Source organism: Manis pentadactyla, chromosome Y, assembly GCF_030020395.1.
Source record: "Manis pentadactyla isolate mManPen7 chromosome Y, mManPen7.hap1, whole genome shotgun sequence".
Taxonomy (NCBI): domain Eukaryota; kingdom Metazoa; phylum Chordata; class Mammalia; order Pholidota; family Manidae; genus Manis; species Manis pentadactyla.
This window is the reverse complement of record NC_080039.1, coordinates 32706045-32724434: the sequence shown is the minus strand read 5'-3', so window position 1 is coordinate 32724434 and position 18390 is coordinate 32706045. Positions and strand designations below refer to the sequence as shown.

Genomic DNA, 18390 nt, shown 5'->3' with positions numbered 1-18390 from the left:
ACCATTGTGTTATGAGAAAAAATGTTCCCAGTGTGTTTGGAAAATCAGCCTTTTTCTTTTAATAATCTAGGGGAAATGCGTATCTTTTCATTCCTAGGCTATGTAAACATGATCAAATCACATATAATTAACTCCCATGGGTGATTTTTTTTTTTTTTTTAGGGCATCTCTCATATTTATTGATCAAATGGTTGTTAACAACAATAAAATTCTGTATAGGGGAGTCAATGCTCAATGCACAATCATTAATCCACCCCAAGCCTAATTTTCATCAGTCTCCAATCTTCTGAGGCATAACAAACAAGTTCTTACATGGAGAACAAATTCTTACATAGTGAATAAGTTCTTACATGGTGAACAGTACAAGGGCAGCCATCACAGAAACTTCCGGTTTTGCTCATGCATTATGAACTATAAACAGTCAGTTCAAATATGAATAATCATTTGATTTTTATACTTGATTTATATGTGGATACCACATTTCTCCCTTTATTATTATTATTATTTTTAATAAAATGCTGAAGTGGTAGGTAGATACAAGATAAAGGTAGAAAACATAGTTTAGTGTTGTAAGAGAGCAAATGTAGATGATCAGGTGTGTGCCTGTAGACTATGTGTTAATCCAAGCTAGACCAGGGCAATAAAACATCCACGGATGCAGAAGATTTCTCTCAGAACAGGGGGGGTGAGGTTCTAAGCCTCACCTCTGTTGATCCCCAATTTCTCACCTGATGGCCCCCCTGCGACTGTGCCTGTCTTAGGTTGTTCCTCCCTTGAGGAATCTTACCCGTCTCTGGCTAACCCATGGGTGATTTTTGTTGTTGTTGTTGTTAAAGGACTCGAACAATCCGAACTTTCATAGCATGTGGATTTCTGTGTGGGGCCCTAAGAGTCATGCTTGACTCCGTCAGCTGCCAGCCACTGCGCAGGGTGTCAGCATGAGTCTCATGTTCTTTGTGCATTATGGTGCACCATGATTCGGGTGCAGTCAGAGCACCGTGGAGCATCTTGGAATAAAACTTGCCATCACTGTTCACAGTCAATATTCATTCGGGATTTTCATGGAGAGGTAGGCGGTATTATTCTAACACAAAATCATCTCTTTCTCCAAGTTATTCAGAGCAGTAAGCCTTGAATATTAAGAAAGGCCTTTCACAAAATTAGTATAGTAAAAAATTTAAGCAAAAAAAGAAGTCTTTAATATGAGCTGTGTTATGAGATACTGCAAATTGTCCTATGATGACTGCATTACATCTAGGATAATTCTTGTTTTCTTAATCCTCTTATTAGGTAGAATGATCACTGTCAGTACAAAACAAAGTACCAAATAAATGACATTTCTGTGGTCACTTATACTTCTTTCAACTGTAGTTGGCATTCAGTGTCCGAGGCTATTTCATTTCTTGGAGCCTTGCTCCTTGAAACTCCATCTGCCTAGAATGGTTTAACAAGACACATACTTTACTTACACGTTACCTCTTCTCTGCTGAATTCTGACACCCCACTCCACCCCAGCTACAACACAACACCCACTCTTGTCACTGACTGTGTGTCAAACACGTTTAATACTTGGTCACACACACCTGCTAGTATACACCCCCACATGCCTGTGAGTACCTGCTCCCCCATTAGGTGCTTTAGGACAGGAGTCATGTTGTATTAGTTATTCTAGTCACAGTACTGAGGACAGTAACTAACCCCTGATGGATAATGTGTGCAAACGTGAAGTGATCGAATAGCACATTAACATTTTATAAAGAGCTTGACAGTGGAAATCACCAAGCCAGCCAAGTTCCAATAGGCTGACACAAGAGAAAGAAATGTGATTGAATTTGGGTATAGGAGATATAAAGGGCTAGTAAAAAGCATGGTTTTTAAATATTTAAATTTCAGTATGAAGAACTTTAAACCCATAATAAAGTTAGGAAAATAGAATCATAGCATAATAACCTTCCCTTCACTCAGCATCAAACACCCCCTCATGGCCAGTCTTGTCTTCACCTGCACCTCCTCCCATCCTTTTTAGATTATTCTGAAGGCAATTCCATAGTCATTCCAGTTCTTTGGTAAACAGTTTAGTGTTTATCTCCAGAATGTAGGAATCCCTTATTAAGAGTCACGTGAATGTGACTTTGGAGAGCCAGCTAAGGGCCTTGAGCCTGTTCTGGGAGGGACACAGTTTGACATGATCAACAGACAATAGACACATGAGTCTCTGCTGGGAAGATGAAAGCAGTTAATTAGGGGACAGCATGTTAATCAGGGGCACAGGGTCCCTTGCTTTGTCCGCACTCCCTTTGAAAGCCTTTTCCCTCCGTGAGACACCTTTCCCCCTTCTGACTCCGGCCTGAGCTTATTGCTGTGTCCTATTTATCCAGACAGTATTTTGCACATACCACAACTGCATTTGACAAGACCTTATTTTGTCATTTTCTATTGGTAACAGACGTCTTGAGTGGATCAGAACAGGATAAGGGAGAAGGTGGCCCAGGAACCCTGGGTGTTCATGACGGCCTCCACTTTTGCCCTTTGTCCCAGAGTAATGCCTGAGGATAAATCCTTTCTGCTCAAAAAATGTCCAGACTTGAATCATCTGGGACGTGATAACCATCGACAGCCTGTCTGAAACTTGGTTGGAGGCTGACAGTGAAAGAGGGCTCTTGCCTCAGATGGAAATGCAGAGGCCGGTCAGCACGAGGAGACGGGATTTGCAGAGAAGCTGTTGGTCAGAACTCTTTGAGGAGCACACACAGGTGGGCAGGGGCATCCACAGATGTTGCTGAGGTTGGGGATCTCTCATGTCAGCCTTGAAGACACGTGGTGCTTCCCTCATTCTTGTGTCCTGCTACAGGAGGCAGAAATAAGCTGTTACTACATGCCGGGGTCTGGGTGAGTCTCCCATGGGGGCCAAGACTGATGATTTACACCTAGGCATGGCGGGCTCTGTCTGGAGTCCAACTTCTAGCATGTTGACGGTGCTCACATACACAGGACTTATTTTTCCAATGAAATTATAATCTCCTTGACAGCAGAGCTCAAGTGACAGTGATGGCTTCCTAACTATGTACATACAGATGCAAAGTCGTCAAATTGTAGGCATCAGCAGTTTTTTTTGTGTGTCGGTTATACTTCAGTTAAATCCAAAGAAACAACAACAACGAAAAGTAACAGTAAAAGCCCAAAGGGAGCGCTGTTTCGTGGTGGAATACTGAGCCATATAATAGGTAACATTTATGTACAGTATTGTAGTGCTAGAGACAAGGAGAGACTAGAGATGCTCGTGCTAGTCATTGCTCAAAATAATAAAGGCGAAAAAGGAGGAGAGTGTATCTGATAGAAAGAGTGAATTATAAAAATGTTATAGAGGTATGATTGGTAGCCACTGTCCGTAGATTTGCTTCAAGGGACAAGAAAATTGAAAAGGACAAGATGAATTGGGTGTGTGTCACCACAAGGATGGAGAAGGTGGGAAAAGGACACAGATGGAGAAGAATATGTCCCCGTGATCTCTAGCAGCAAGCGGTGAATAATGAAGGAGGTTTTGCAGGAAGATTGCTTTGACTGCAGTGGAACGGATAAGGCCCTGAGGAAACAAGACTGAAGTGGCTTAATCAAAGAGGGATTTTTTTTTCCCTTCCTGTACCAAATGGGCCAGCTTTAACACAATGTTGTGGAAGCCTACCCAGCCCTTTTCTGTAATTGTTTTCAGCAGCTCTTTTAAAAGTACGATGATTTCATGCAGAAGCAATCCAAACGAAAGCAGGAGACTTTTATTTTCCTATTCCTTCATCTGTCACTGCCCCAGTTTAAGAAACAGGTATTTAATAGATGCTCAGTAGATATTTGTAGATGAAAGAGTCACTTAACCTTATGAGGGACTCATAACTTAAGTGTTTTCATTTTCTTCTGATGAGTTAAGAGTTGGTCACATCAATTTATGGTTTTGTTCAGAAGGTTGTATGTTTATGTATTTAGATTTATTACGTATATGTATATGCAATGAGATGTGTGTAGTTCATGTATATTTCAGATATTTGTATCTCATACATATAGACACTTTATACATATTTGACATATTTATAGCTCACATACACATTCCGTGTGTGTGTGTGTTTATGTATATATGTAATTTTAGTTACGCACAAACTGACACAAAGGTGCACAATCTGCTTTCAGGAGCGTACATAGAAAGGAGAAAGTGTCAGCCTCTGAAGTGCGAGCACAGAAAAAGAAAACATTTCAAACCACCAGCCACATATTTTCTGCCCCTCTTCCTCTACCAGCACTCATCTGAAAAGATAAAATAATGAGAACAAAGTTCCACTCATATGGAAACTGTAGTGAAAACCGTCTGTTACCCAGTAAGGCTGTGTTTTTATTCTTCTGTACCATGTGCATTCTGATAACCTACTCTGTGTTCACACTGTCTTGGGCCTAGATTTGTGTTTCCTTTTTGAGTAAGGACTAACAAGACAACGGCTAATAGATTGGACGATTTTGATGAATTTTCTGTTTAATAAAACAACATGTGTATATGTGAATTCCCCAAAAGAATCAGAAAAATCTGGAAAATCATTTGTATGCAGTCTTTTAACAGAAAGTCATAAAATGAGAGTCTTCTTCCTCTTAGATTGGCCTCCAGTATGGAGCAGGGCAGATTGAATATGTAAGAATTCAAGATAGAAAGAGACCGTGGGATCCTGAGGACGACCTGCTCAGTCACCCTGTGGTCATCTACAGCGGCAGTACCGTGATGAAATTAGGCCAGAGAGTCATTCAGTTAGCTCCGTGCGGGTCTGTTACACCGAGAACCCCAGGACCTGATTGAGGTCAGGCAAAGGTCCTGAGCCTTCTTCAATCAGGAAAGGGACTTTGTAAGGCCAGGGCACCGGAGCAGGCAGCTTGTTTACAATCCATTCAGTGAGACCAGGTGATACCAAAGAATCCCTGGAGCTTTTTGGGGAAAGTACTTCAAAACAGTAAAACCTCTGAGTGCGTCTGCAGTGTTTCATTACGCCAAGGGTACACTCTTTGACCGTGACATCAAGGGGAAAGTGACCCATGATGTTGACACATCCTTATTTTAAATAGAGGAGGGTCACACTGCAGGGAGGATATAGAATGCTTGTCCAAGGGGCTGTCATCAGTTCCTGCAAAAACCCCTTTTTCCCAGATTCCAGTGAATATTCTATATACCACACTTGACTCATCTTTTTCTTTTTATAATTTTATAATTGTTACATCAAAGGAATAGAAGAAACATTCGTCTAGTCTTTGTTTAGTTTTTCCTCTACAGCTTTTAAACATTCAAGTTTATGTAAAGTATATGTGAAAAAAAGAGTATTATGTTGAGCATATCCACCCTCCCTGCGCATCTCGTCCGAGCCACCGTAACCAAGGGTAGGATTCATCCCGCTCAGCTGAACGTAATGATCCCTTTAAACATCTGGCTCTTCAGCGTAATGAGTTGAGATCAGTTGAAAATGTACATGAACCAGTGTTTGACGGTTGATCTCTTCTCACCAGTGTTTACAGAAATGAAATCTTTGGGGATGCGAGGTGTCTCCCTCGCCCCGTTCTGCACCCCGTTACCCGTGTTGCTCACCTACTCTCGTCTTCACAGCAGGACTTCATCGCACTGTCTGAAGGTCGGGTCCGCCGCTGGCAGTCACTCCCAGCCGCGGTGAGACGAAAACACTGTCTGCGAGTGCCTCTCAGCAGTCAGCAATCTCTTGTCATATACACTGTTTTTTTCCCATTTTCGTGTGAGGCCCTTTAGGTCACACACTTACTCGTAAGACAAAACATGAGCTTGGAAATCTCTGTGGGGAGGGACGGCAGGCGGCCTTCCAGATGGCTCCTGTGACTTCTGCCCCCACGTGTTACTGTCGTGGTGATGTCCCGTCTCGTCCATGGCACAAGGAGTTCTGCAGATGGGAGTCGGGTTCCTCATCACTTGCCTTAAGGTGGGGTCATCGCACGAGCCACAGGAAAGTGGAGTTTCCTCAGCTGGTAAGAGAAGCGAATGTCAGAGAGCTTCGAAGGGGAGGGGGTGCGTGCAAGGGAGGCCCCCTGATACTAGGGGAAGTGGGAGGACCTGAGGACAGCCCCCAGGAATTGAGAGGGACCCCAGGTGACAGCCAGAAACAAGGCAGGAGCCTCTGTCCTACGGCCCACGGCCACCCGGCCAGTCACTGTTCTGCCAACAACCTGGACGGGCTTGAAAGCGGTTCCCCGGGACCCCCAGGTTAGAGCCCGTCCTGCCAACACCTTAATTTTGCCCAGGTGGACCCTGAGCAGAGGGAGCTGCTAAGCTTGTAATAGGCGGCAGAGGAAAATTCATCATTTTCTAGGGGTAGGTGAGACCTTTATCAGCAGCTAGAAAAAATAGACAGACTAAGTCAAATGCCCTAGTGAGTTGTGCTGTAGCAAACAACGCTAGTGGAGACGGGACTGCATCAGGGAAGGTGGGCCCCACGGCAGAGGGAAGCAGGACACGCCGTTTGGACGACAGGACTGAGCGGAGGCGAAGGGCATCTGCCCGCCTGGCTGGGCCTGTAAGCTCAGGAGTGCAGGGAAGGCTGTGCCTGAAACCCTGTCTGTGGAAAAGCCTGCTTGGGTCAAGGAGAGAAGGTGCCGAGTGCTGAGAGAAGGTCTGAGGCGGGGAGGAGCCTGCTGAGGACCAGCTCAGTGCCGCGGCACCAGGGAGGGCTGGGGGGAGCATCAGGTGTGGGGTGTCCGAGCGGTTTGCCAAGGGGCAGCCCGCCGGGGTCCCCAGGGGTGTGTGATGGCACTGCCCTGACAGCCCCTTCAGGTGCAGTGATGAGGGGCCCAGGCCACAGCGGCTTTGGGTAGTCAGGCCAGCAAGGACACGGGAAGAGTCTTCCAGGCGGTCATGTCCCAGAAGCCCTGCACATCAGCGCCGTGCGGTCAGGGCCCTGGTCTGCGCCCTCATTACCGTAATCTGAGGTCGGGGAGCAAGGCAGGCATGGGACACGTGCCCCTCGCGTATTTGGGGAATGACCTCTGTGATGTCCTTTTCTGTGTTGAGTCTCTCAGCACCTGGAGTGAGAGGAGTTTAGAAACGGCCTCTTCTTGCAGGCACCTTGGATACAAATCCAACAGCCAAGAAAGTCCCAAGCCCTTAACCCTGGGGCTTCGATATTAGACCTATTTGGATTTATATTTTCATTTTTGTTTCTTTACACAGAGAAGCTGGCCAAGGGTGAGGACTTTTGACTTCCACCCCCTGACCCCTGGCCTCACCAAAGAATCTTGGTGCTCCCACAAAACTGCCCGGCTCAGCAAATGGCAGCCTTTTTCCAGCTGTTGCACCGGGATAGCCTGGATCACTTTTGAGCTCTGTGCGGCTGGAAGTCACTGGCGTATTCCGTCCACTGCGTCTTCCAGCTGCATCCGGAGTACAGCCGCTTCTGAGCCCTGCCGTCTGACCAGCCGGCCCACCTGTTCCTATGCTCATCTTCCTGGGCAGCCACAGTGATTCTGTTAAAATAAGTCGTGATACTCACATGGTCACTTGTACGTCATGACACTTGCGTATTATAGTGGACGTCCAAACAGTGGACTCGCGCCGTATTGCCTGCCTTCTCAGTCAGCATAAAATGCAAAGTCTAGACCGCCGTGTATTACGGAATCTCGTGCTCGGCCATCAGATCTCATTTCACCTCTTCTTTCCTGTTGTTAGGAGGTGGGGACAATCACACTGCCCTTCTGGGGAGGTGTTTCTGCTTCGTTTCTTCTACCTAGAACGGCCTCCCTGCAGAAACCTGCCCTGCTTTCTCCTTTAGCCCAACTATTCTCGCAGACATTTTTCTCTCTGACTGCTCTATTTAAAATTCTACCGACCCCGCCCCTCTCTTCTCAGTACCTTGGCGTATTTTTCATCCTAGCTCTCTTTGTCACCTGCACTATGGCATTTGGACCCGTCTGGTGGTTTTCTGTCTCGCTGTGTTAAGAGTGTAAACCCCAGGAGAGCCGGGCTTTCTCTGTTTCGCTCGTTGCTGTATTCCCAGCATCTGCATCTGTGCCTCTTGCTATGTGGCATTTAGCCAGTGGTGAATTAAATGCATGAATGGCTTTATTCCTTTAGTGAACAATAATCATTATGGACTTGACTTTAAAGATAGACTTTTTCAGAAGAGAAGGAAAATTCTGTTTCAGGAAAAAAAAAAAACAGAGGAGTAGAGGACAAACAAAGAGGACGTGAAAGAATCAAATGATCGGATAGATGCCAAGTCACAGGACGTGGAGCTGACGCACTACTCGGCCTGTATGAAAACAGTGCCACAAAAGAAGCTACGTGTCCCCTCGCGCTCAGACGGCTGCAGTACCGCCTGGTGACGCCTAGACCAGTCGTTGCGTGGTCCGAAACATTAGAAATTGCGTGGTCCAAAAGCAGGTCAAGAAGAGAACTCTTTACTGATTCCCTACTTGCCAGTCCCTGTGGACACTCAGGCATTATCTCTGTCAGTATATTTATTTCACAGAAGGTAAACACAAATATGACTGCCCACTGTGCGACCCTATGATTTTCATGACGGGTGAAATATCTTTCATTTTAACAATGAACCTAGAGTTTATTTATAGCCTCTGTTATTTATAGAATTTGAAGAGGCAAACATATCTTAACTTTTTCACAATGTAGCATGGAAGAAATCACATAAAGATGACATAAAACATTTTTAGACAATGTAAAAATGTTTTGAACAGTTTTTAAACAATTTCTTCTTAAACAGTTAAGAGGAAAGATTTATTTATGACTGAAAAAAATAGGAGAAAATACTGGATAAACAATGACTAAATGACTTTATCAGCACAAATGATACTCGAAGAAGAAAGTTTTAAGTGTGGCTGAGGCAAACAAAAATAACAGAATGTAATCATAAAAGAGTATCAGGAGATTCACTAAGCTACCATTCAGCCAAGTGAGCCTCACTTACTATCACCCCGGATGACATATTTACATTCGCTGGCCAACTGCAGGGCGATTTATAGGGATATGTCATTGTTACCATCTCTTGCCAGTGTATTGCTTCAGATTAAAATATAAACACTCCCTAACTGTCCCGTGGTTTTGAAGTATCATTAGCTTCATCTAAAAGCACATTTGGTTATGAGCAAAGAAAAGCCTTAACACTTTATATTGAGACCAACTTCAGTGATACTTCGTGTTCAGTCCATTCCCCTTGATGTAACTGTCAAATCGGACCAGCTGCCCTCTAGCAGTTGGGACTTGGACAGATCAAAGCCAGGTCTCCTATAAATTAAAAACATGTGCATCTACCACTACCCCTTCCACCTGGGCAGCTGACCTCTGATTCAGAGCTGCCTCTCCTGCACTCTCCCTCAGCTCTAGGAGGCTTAAATAGCCACCTGGCCGGTCAGAGTCTCTCCACAATTTTCCTTTCTCTTTTTCAAGTGTGAATCAGTTATTCTGCCATCGGCTCCTTCTGAAAGCCTCAGAATTATCTGAGTTCTACTGTCCTTTATTCCTTATGCCTTTCAGTGGTAAAAGTCTGCTAATTATATGTCTTGGATGCTTAGTGTCTGCTCCTGTTTTTCTGTATCTGTGCTTAGACTTAAAACTTCTCTCCAGAATAGTCACATTAAGCTTCTGGCTATTGTTCCAAAGCTCACAGCTTGGCACACAGCTTCCCCAGACAAGCCTGAGTCCAACCTTCAGCCTCATTTTACATCCTCCCTTGCCCATGCAGGTCACACCAGTCCACCTCTACCTACAGCATGCATGTTCCCGCTTCAGTGACTTTCTCCCAGGGTGCAACCTTTTTTTTTGGTACTTTTTAAAAATTTGTCTTTTTTTGCTTAATGTCTATGTCACCCTTTCTATAAAGGGAAGAAAAATCTAATACAAACTTTGTATCTTGAGTTTTTCAGCATCGTAAATATGTTTCCCTGGTCACCTCTCTTAATACCAGATTTAATCCCATTCGTTTTCTTCATGTTTGCCTTTCCATGCCCTGAGCCCTGCATCAGCAATGTGTATTTTTGTATTTTGTATATGGACTGTGTATTAAAAGAGCCCTATCCCATTACTAGAGGTTGTAGTGACTTAATGAAGGGGAGAGAAATGAGAACGTACGCAACAATAAAATCACCCTGCAAAGAGTTGCTAATTCAGACCACAGCTAACACATCCTTTCCATGATACAATTTTTGTTAGCATCCAGTGGGATTGATTATTCTCCTTAGGTGTAGACATTCCACCAGAATGGGCGGCAATAATCTAAATGAAACCGCAGAGGAGATTTTTTGTTTCCGCCACACTGTGTGCAGCCGTAACAAACCCGTGGGAAGTCCTGACGTGTAAGAGCGCTGCTCAGCCAGGCACTCCATTTATGTGCTCAGGAAATTTAGAGGAGATTCAGACAGGATGAGAACGTGAAGGGGTGCATCTGTGTTTGCCGTGGAGGATAACATGTTTTGTACAATGTACATGTAGAAAAGACGTTGGAATATTTTACATGTCCTAGCCTTGACTCAAAATTAACATCCACTGCCTGTGGACCTCTTCCTCACCATTTTCAACACATCAAGGATTTCTAAGGTGCAGACTTTGACCCAGCTTACAACCACTGCTCCCACCCCTCCAAACCCCATCTTCCTCATGCCTACTACGTTCCCCTGGTTCCATTCGCTCTCTAGTTGCTCGTATTTTCTTCATGGATGCCTCATTCTTATCCACCCTAAACATTCATCCCCAAACACTGTTCCCTTTATTCTCATTCTGCTGGGAAACCTCAGCTTCTTTCATGGTTTTTGTTAAACACTCTGTGCTGTTGAGTGTCAAATTTGATGCCGAACCTCTCACAGCTGTGCCATGTTTGATGCTAAGATATGGTGGTACACAGGATAATGACAGCCCCACCACCACCACCCCAAGGTATCCACATCCTAATTCCTGCAATCCATGGATTTGTTAACTTTTCATAGCGGGTGGGAGTTCAAGTTGCAGATGGGACTAAGGTTGCCCATCAGCTGGACACAAAATAGGGAGATTATCCAGGTGGGTCCGGTGTGACCATGCAGGATCCCCACGGTGGAGGAGGCAGGCGGAAGTGCAGGAGAGAGCCCAGTGTGAGAAGAACTTACCCGGCCCGGCCGGCCTCAGAGGGAGGAAGGGGCCAGGAGCCAAGGGATGTGGGCAGACTCAGGAAGCCAGAAAGGACAAGGAAACGGCTTCTCCCTACGGCCTCCGCACGGAGCGCACTCTGCCGACATCCTGATTTTAGCCTGTGAATCCTGTTTTGGACTTGTAACTTCCAGAACTAGAAGTTGACAGATTTGTGTTGTTTTAAGTCACTTCAGAGGTGTCAGCAGGGAAAACAGGATTTGTGACACCTCGTTGCAACTGCTCCGGAAAACTGATGCGGATGTGCACTCTCCAAGGGACACACTCACTTGGTCGCGTGTCAGGCATCCGCCTGAATCGTCCTGTTCCCTACACTGCAGGCACCACATCCCCTCTGTGCCGAATCTAGGAAACAGCCCCGTCCTTTCTCCCCTTGTCCTACATGTCCAGCCCTTTGTCCTTTACTCAGTGCATTTTACCTCTTGACTGGTTCCCAGACCTGCATCTGCCTGGGTCCCTTCTGCTTTCTCAGCTCTTACCCAAAGAGGCAATTATTGTACTCACCAGCGTCCCTGAGTACACTTCTGCCTTAAACGTATGTCCTGAACAGTGATTAGGATTGTCCTACAGACAGAAAGAGGGCTCGTCGCTGCCCGTCGGAAAGCCTTTCATTGGTCACACCACCTAGAGAGTAAGTGCAAGCTCGCCGTGCATAGACATGCTGTGCAGGGACCATCCGCATCCCTGCCATTCTCCACGTCTTTCAAGCTGCAGCTAAAAGGAGTTGTTAGTCCCCTTTCCACGCCATGCTGGTTTGGGTCTCCCTGCATTTTTCCAGATGGTTGCGCTGTCTGAAATTCCCCTATTCTTCTTCATCTGGATATCCCACTGTCTTTCAGGTCACATAGGCGCCATCACCCTCGGGGAATCTTTCTAACTTCTCCCTTTGGGTGGGGCTAGTGTCCCTATCTTCGATGCTGCTGGCATTCTCCGTGTCCCCACATGATCACATTCGCCATCTCAGATCAGCATTATTAACTCTGCGGAAATTAAAATGTATCTATACAGGTATATATGTTGCTTTTATAGGTCAAGACATGAAATAGTTAAGTGAAATTCTTCTGTTAATAAAAGTTTGACATTTTTGGGGAGAGATGAAGGGACTGTTCAGTGACACTTGCGTATTGGAAAAATAGCAAAGGTCTTTATGCGCTGTAAGCCGGTTGCCCTTATGTGTATCTGACAAGTACCGCTTATATCCACAGCCAACAACAGTGATTCTCAACCCTGGGTGAACATTAGAACCGTCTGGGTGGACCAGTTCTTAAGACCAGCTGGGGTGGGACCCAGGCATTAGGATTACTCCAAAGTGCATAGGTGAATGTAAAACGCAGCCAGAGTTTAGAACCGCTGCAGCAGAGAAAGGCCCATGACGTGCTAAAGGATGCACGGAATCGCCGCGGAACTGAGCCTGACACTCACAATATAAACGGGCTGAGTGTGACAGCCACATTGTCTCCCTCCTTCCTGAGCGTTCTCCGTGCTTCTGAGTGGTCCTCTCTTCATCCCTGTCTTGCTGGAAGTCCTCCCATCCATCCTCCTCACTTGAAGTGCAAGCAACTAGCTACTAACCCCTGAACGTGTGTGGCTGCTGAGGACTCTCCTGTGTGTGCCAGGCTTATGCCCAACTGGTGGATTCGGGGTTTTGTTTTGTCTTGAGATTTCTGCTTGGATGTATCCCAGATGCGTGTCCCAAACTGAGCATTTAATTTTGCCTAAAAATATCTATTTCTTTCTCAGTCTTCCAGATCTCAGCACATGGTTCTTCTATCTACCCAGTTATTCAAGCCAGACATCCCTGGCACCCTTTAACCCCTTCCCTCCATCCCCAGGTCCCCTCTGCCGGGTCTCTCCTACGCATCCCAGCACACCCTTTTTGTCACCTTTGCCACATCTAGTTCAAACCTCTGTCAACTCCTGCCTACTGAGAGCTCCTGACCTGCCCCCGATTCTCTACTGCTTCCCTGCAATCCCTTTTCCATAAGCAGGCAAAGCAATCCCCACTCCAAAGAAAAACTGGATGAAAGCCCACCTCTCCTTACAGGCATTGATGGCTTTGTTTAACACTTCTGCACGACGCCGTACATTCTAGCCCTGCCGAGACATTCAGACCCATCTTGAAGTGCTTCAATGAGGTACTTCACCAACCTGTGGACCTGTTCATTGTGGATTTGTCCCACAGGCAGGGAAGCTGTCAGGGGGCAGGGACCTCTCTGTTCTAATGCTGGCCTTTCACATCCTTGGGAAGTAGTCAGCATTCAGAACAGCTTGTCTGGGGAAAGGGGAGATATAGATAGCCCCGTGGTGCCCTGTGGGGAGACCTAGTATATTTTTGTGGACTGTAGTTTAGCGTGTAGTTTCTGATTTGGGGGGAAAAAATATGCCATTTTTCAAAAACAACCTTGCCACAGGGGGAAAATAACATACTGTGACACTCTGAGGAATATGTTTTAATGGTTATGGAAATGCATTAGAGATGTAAGAATGCAGACTGTCTTTTGAATGCACAAGGATTCAAATAAAGGATACGATTCTCAGTGGGGAAAACCGGGGATTGGAAATAGTTAGGGCACTTGGTGGAAATCAAGGGGGATGAAGGAAGGCTCTGGTGGTCTCAGAAGCCCAGGCTCCGTCAGGATCTGCAGGGGTCACTCCCAATCCCAGCTTTGGTGTTGCTGAGTGAGATGTACAAGCCGACGATGTGGACTGGAATCTGCATGGATGGGAAGGGTTTTGCAGAAGCTAGGCTTGGTGGTGTGGACACAGGTCACCTCTTTCCACTGCTGGTCGCAAAAAGGGGCTGTTCCGGTGCTGCACCTGGCTCCCCACCGGGCTCATCCCAGCTTCCCTCTACTGCTGTTTGTCACAGTAAAACCTTCTGGTTTTAACCAGTGGCGAACTTTTACCCCAGAATCACAGATTGAAGATTATAAAGCAGTATCCATGTATCTAATATGTAAGCCCCATAAAATTATTTGCCAGATCTATAAATGACTTTATGGTCCAAACTTCTAAATCTGAGAAGAACTAAATGTTTGACATGAAATAAACGTAAGTCAAATATTGGCCCTTTAAAATAAGATTTTTAAAAAATGAAATATTACTGGAAAGTGAGACATACTTTAATGTTGATCTTGTTATGTTTATAGCTGTCACGGAGAGAGATTGAACCATCATATATATATAGCCGTAGCTGACAGTGTATTTTCCTGTGGTTTTCATAGATGCTGAATTAGTCTTTCATTTTTACACATAACATCTAATTTGGAAACGGTTTATGTTCAGGCCCAAACAGCCTTTGTTTATTCTAGTCTTCAGCATTACCATAACTTGTGTGTACTTTATTTCAAAGCTTATAAGGCATCACATTTGCAGATGAATATTTATTCAGTGTAACCAAATCAACTCTAATGCAAGATAACCATCTGTCTTAGGACAGACTGTAAACTTTGGACTTCAGGCTTTGAAAAAAAAAACAACTGAAAGAGGAGAAGGGAGGAGAGAAAACTTTTTAATTTCTAGGTTTATGGGAAACAGGACGTTCAAAATACATAAGAGATTACTTACTTATTAGCATGAATAACTTCTTTCTGCTTCTCAAGGATCAAAAAACACCCACTTTGGCAAAAATATCAGCTTTGCCGGCCTCCTGAGCCCCGTAAGTGGGAGGCCTCTTCTTCCTCCTCCAGCCACGTAAAGATCTTGGTAGTTGCTGTTCCTATGACCAATCTCAGATCTAATTTCTAATTCCGTGGAATTTTCTCTTTACCTGTTCTAAAATTAGAAGTTTTTGTCTTTGCTTTCAGAATAAACACTCAGCCTGTACACCTCACTTTTGGAAACATGATCATGTAAGGCCACATAAGTCAAATATTGGTCCTTTAAAATAAAATTTTTAAACAATGAAAAATTTATTCTGCAGGCCCTAAGTGTATTCGAACACACCCACACTGAGAAGTGCTTCCCGATGAGAATTCTCTCAAACTGGCCAGTTTGAAAGGACAGCTAGTGAAAACTTCCTACTAATTCTCAGAACAAAAAGGGAATGAATACCCAGTCCCCTTTCTAATCAAGTGGTTCCGGAGGCTCCTGTGCCTCTAGGCCTTTCTGTCTTTGTCAGCTGGACGTTTGTTTCTGTTTTTTTCTCCCGTTAACGAGCTCCAGTGCCCTGCACACACAAGGACCCCTTGTGGGGGGCCAGTGGGGCGCGTCCCCACAGGAGGCCTTTGATGCCGAAAGGGCGGGAAGGCAAAGCTTCCACCAAAGGTGACTCCGTTGTGAGCAGGCGGGGCCGCCCTCGGTTGGGAATGAAACGGCGTGGAAGCGCTGTCCCCTGCAGTGCAGGGGCGCTGACCTGGGGCTCCGGGTGACGAGGGGCACTCCTTCCTGCCTCCCGGTGGGCAGCAGCGCTGAGTGTACACGAGTCACTGGGCCCCGAAGGAAGATGACTTCCAGGGCCCAGGCCAGCGTGGGGCTGAGTTGCCTGTGCTCCGACTCCTGCTACGGGACAGATAATCCATCTGCCCCGATGAACCTCAGACAGCCAAGCTTCCCCTTTCGGGCATTCGCTAGTATGTCAAAGAAAGACAGTGATATAACCGAAGACATCATTATCTATCCAGACTGGTTGAGTTCGGGTCCAGTTTATGGGAAGGAACCTGAGACCAACGCTGTCTTCATCCTCAGCACGCATTCCAGAATAAGCACGCCCGCATATGCACCTGCTGTTCTGTGGGACTGTTCCCGCGCTTTGAATTCAGCACCTAGTGACATAGAGCTTGTAGTTTCTCTTCCTCCAGACTCCAGAATATTTGCAATGAGTTCATCTTGCCAAAAGTAAACCTAGAGTGTCCTGATTCCCTACAGGTAATGCCATGTGTGGGGCGTGAGTAAAACGGTGAGTGGAAATGAAGCACAAAATGGGAAACAGTGGATTCCGCAAAACCAAGCCGCAGGCGAGGCACACACACCAGGGCAGCCTGCGTCCCCAGGCTTGTTGGGTGGGGGTCACCAGGTTAATTTATTTCCGGTGTCCGTTTTCATAACAGCAGCCCACCAGACTCAGCACGAATTCCACCTCTGAAATAGAATTACCAGGATCTGCAAAATGATGGAAGTCATTGAAATGATGAAAGAGCATCTGTTAAGATGACTTTTGGCCAGGTTCCCAGCTTCTCATTACTTAAGGAAAATAATGATGTGCTTGTCGTTAAGAAGAAAGAAAACTCCAAGAAAATGCTAATGAGTAAAGTGTAATACCACCACATACACCTAAGGACATCCAGGGACGAATCTGGGGGGCTCTTTATCAGCTCTTTCTTGTCCCTCTGAGGTATGAGTTTGCAGTGGAAAAAACCTTTTTTTGGGTACAAAGTTCCCTATTAGCAGGTATGTTCCTATTACGGTTGATTCCTTATCATGTGGGGATATGACCCAGTGAGGAATTAATAAAAAGAAAAAATAACTGGAAAAATTATGTTGTAAAGTAACACATAGGGAGCACAGTGGAATAAGTGTTCCGGGGCCAAAAAGAGGTAGTTTAAGTTTTCAGAGTGGTGTCAAAACGTGGCTTTGAGCGATCTGCCTGCACCAAGCAACTCAAGGTAGTGTAAGTTTCCGCTCTCCCCTGAATGCCAGAGCACTTGCATTTTTTTTCCTTCTCAAGGGCTTAGGACTTGCCGTGTAAATGCAACAAGCTAGTGAAATCTGAATTTCAGCTTAACGCATTCTTCATTTTAAGCACAGGAGATACATGCACTCAACAGTTACCCACTGTTTATCTGAATCTTTAATGTGATTCCTGTATTCTTATGTGCTCTGTCTGGCAACCCTAGCCAGTTGCATAGCATGCCTCCGGGAACCATTAGGAAATCGGAATGACTATGAATTTTAAGATGATGATTTCCGCAGTTTACTCCAGTACAACGCTGGAAAATACGTAGTGCCTGTAATTTCTGTATTACCGTGTGTCTCCTGAAATCTTGGCATTAGGTGTTCCTGAGAGGAGAGAAAATGTTGTTGTCTGCATTTTGAGTCATTCTTGGGACTCATAAGCCCTGGTGAAAACCTGTACTGACGACGATGTGCAATATCTACATTGAGAATAGCTCCTAATGAGAATATGGTGAACAGTAAAAGTGCTTCAAAATAGTAAGAAAGTGTCAACTTTGAGAAGACTCAGCTCAGCCTTGAGCCTCTCTGTGTGGTCGTCCATACCTGTTTACGTGGCATGTCATTCTATGGTCTGTATTATAGTGTGATGGAAGAGACGTCTTCTGTGGTTCTGTGTAGCTGAACGCAGAGGCACCGTCAGCCAAGGCTAGCACATCTAAGATGTTGCAGTACCCCCGGTCTTAGAGGAACACATTTAATACTTTAGTTCAGGAGTCACACGTGACCCTTAAAAAGGGGGAAATGCATGGTCAGCACTTAAGCTAAAACTCACCTGTCTCTCTTTCGGAAAGTATCTTTCAAAATGCACAGCTGGGGTTTTTTATTCCCACCCACTCTTTCAGAGAGCCTTTTTGGTTCACACTCACTGTGGAGGGTAGGTGGCCTTACTTCATGATTTCTACATGAAGTGTGTGTGTGCTTATGTGGGACTTCTGTCTGACCCCCTGACTAATATGCTCAAAATGAAATGCTGGTATTTTGTTTGTTTGTGTTGCTTTCTATCTGCAGGCTTCTTGCCTTTCCAGGAATGAAACAAGATTGCCTTTATGATATGGCTGCTCACCTGCTAGGACGATGTTGCTCAGGCGGCTGTGCGTGAGGTAGATGCACAGGTGGGGCGAGAGGGGGTTGCATTTATTGTGGGGGGTACCTGCCTTTGTCCTCTTGCCCTTGTGAGTCTCAGCTGGGACCCCGTGGCAAAAGACAGAGGAACAGAGAGAAGCAAACCCATTTATTTCGTGCCATGTTCTACATGACCCGGGAGCCTCAGGAAAGCAGACCTGAGGACACGGGTCAGCCCGAGTGGGTCTACGCTGGTGCATGGACTGGTACAAAGCCGTGGGCACATGTGCCAGGACTGGGGAAGCACAGCGTGGTGGGTGGGGACATCGCCAGGAGTGAGCGGCACATCCCTCCCCAGCCCCTCGCCTTCCCCGGGGAAGGCCTCCTTTCCTCTGGGTGTGGGGAGGGCGCCTCCCAGGAGGGCATTCTGACCCACTTCAGGGCAAGGCCAGAGAGTCCTTCCTGCACCTGCCAGTTCTCAGTGC

At 45.7% G+C, this 18390-nt stretch overlaps 1 long non-coding RNA gene across 2 annotated transcripts in view; it reads left to right on the top strand.

Annotated features, from left to right (window-relative positions):
- LOC130682141 (uncharacterized) overlaps positions 1-18390 on the top strand; it is a 243152-nt gene that overhangs the window by 101687 nt on the left and 123075 nt on the right. The window lies entirely within an intron of this gene.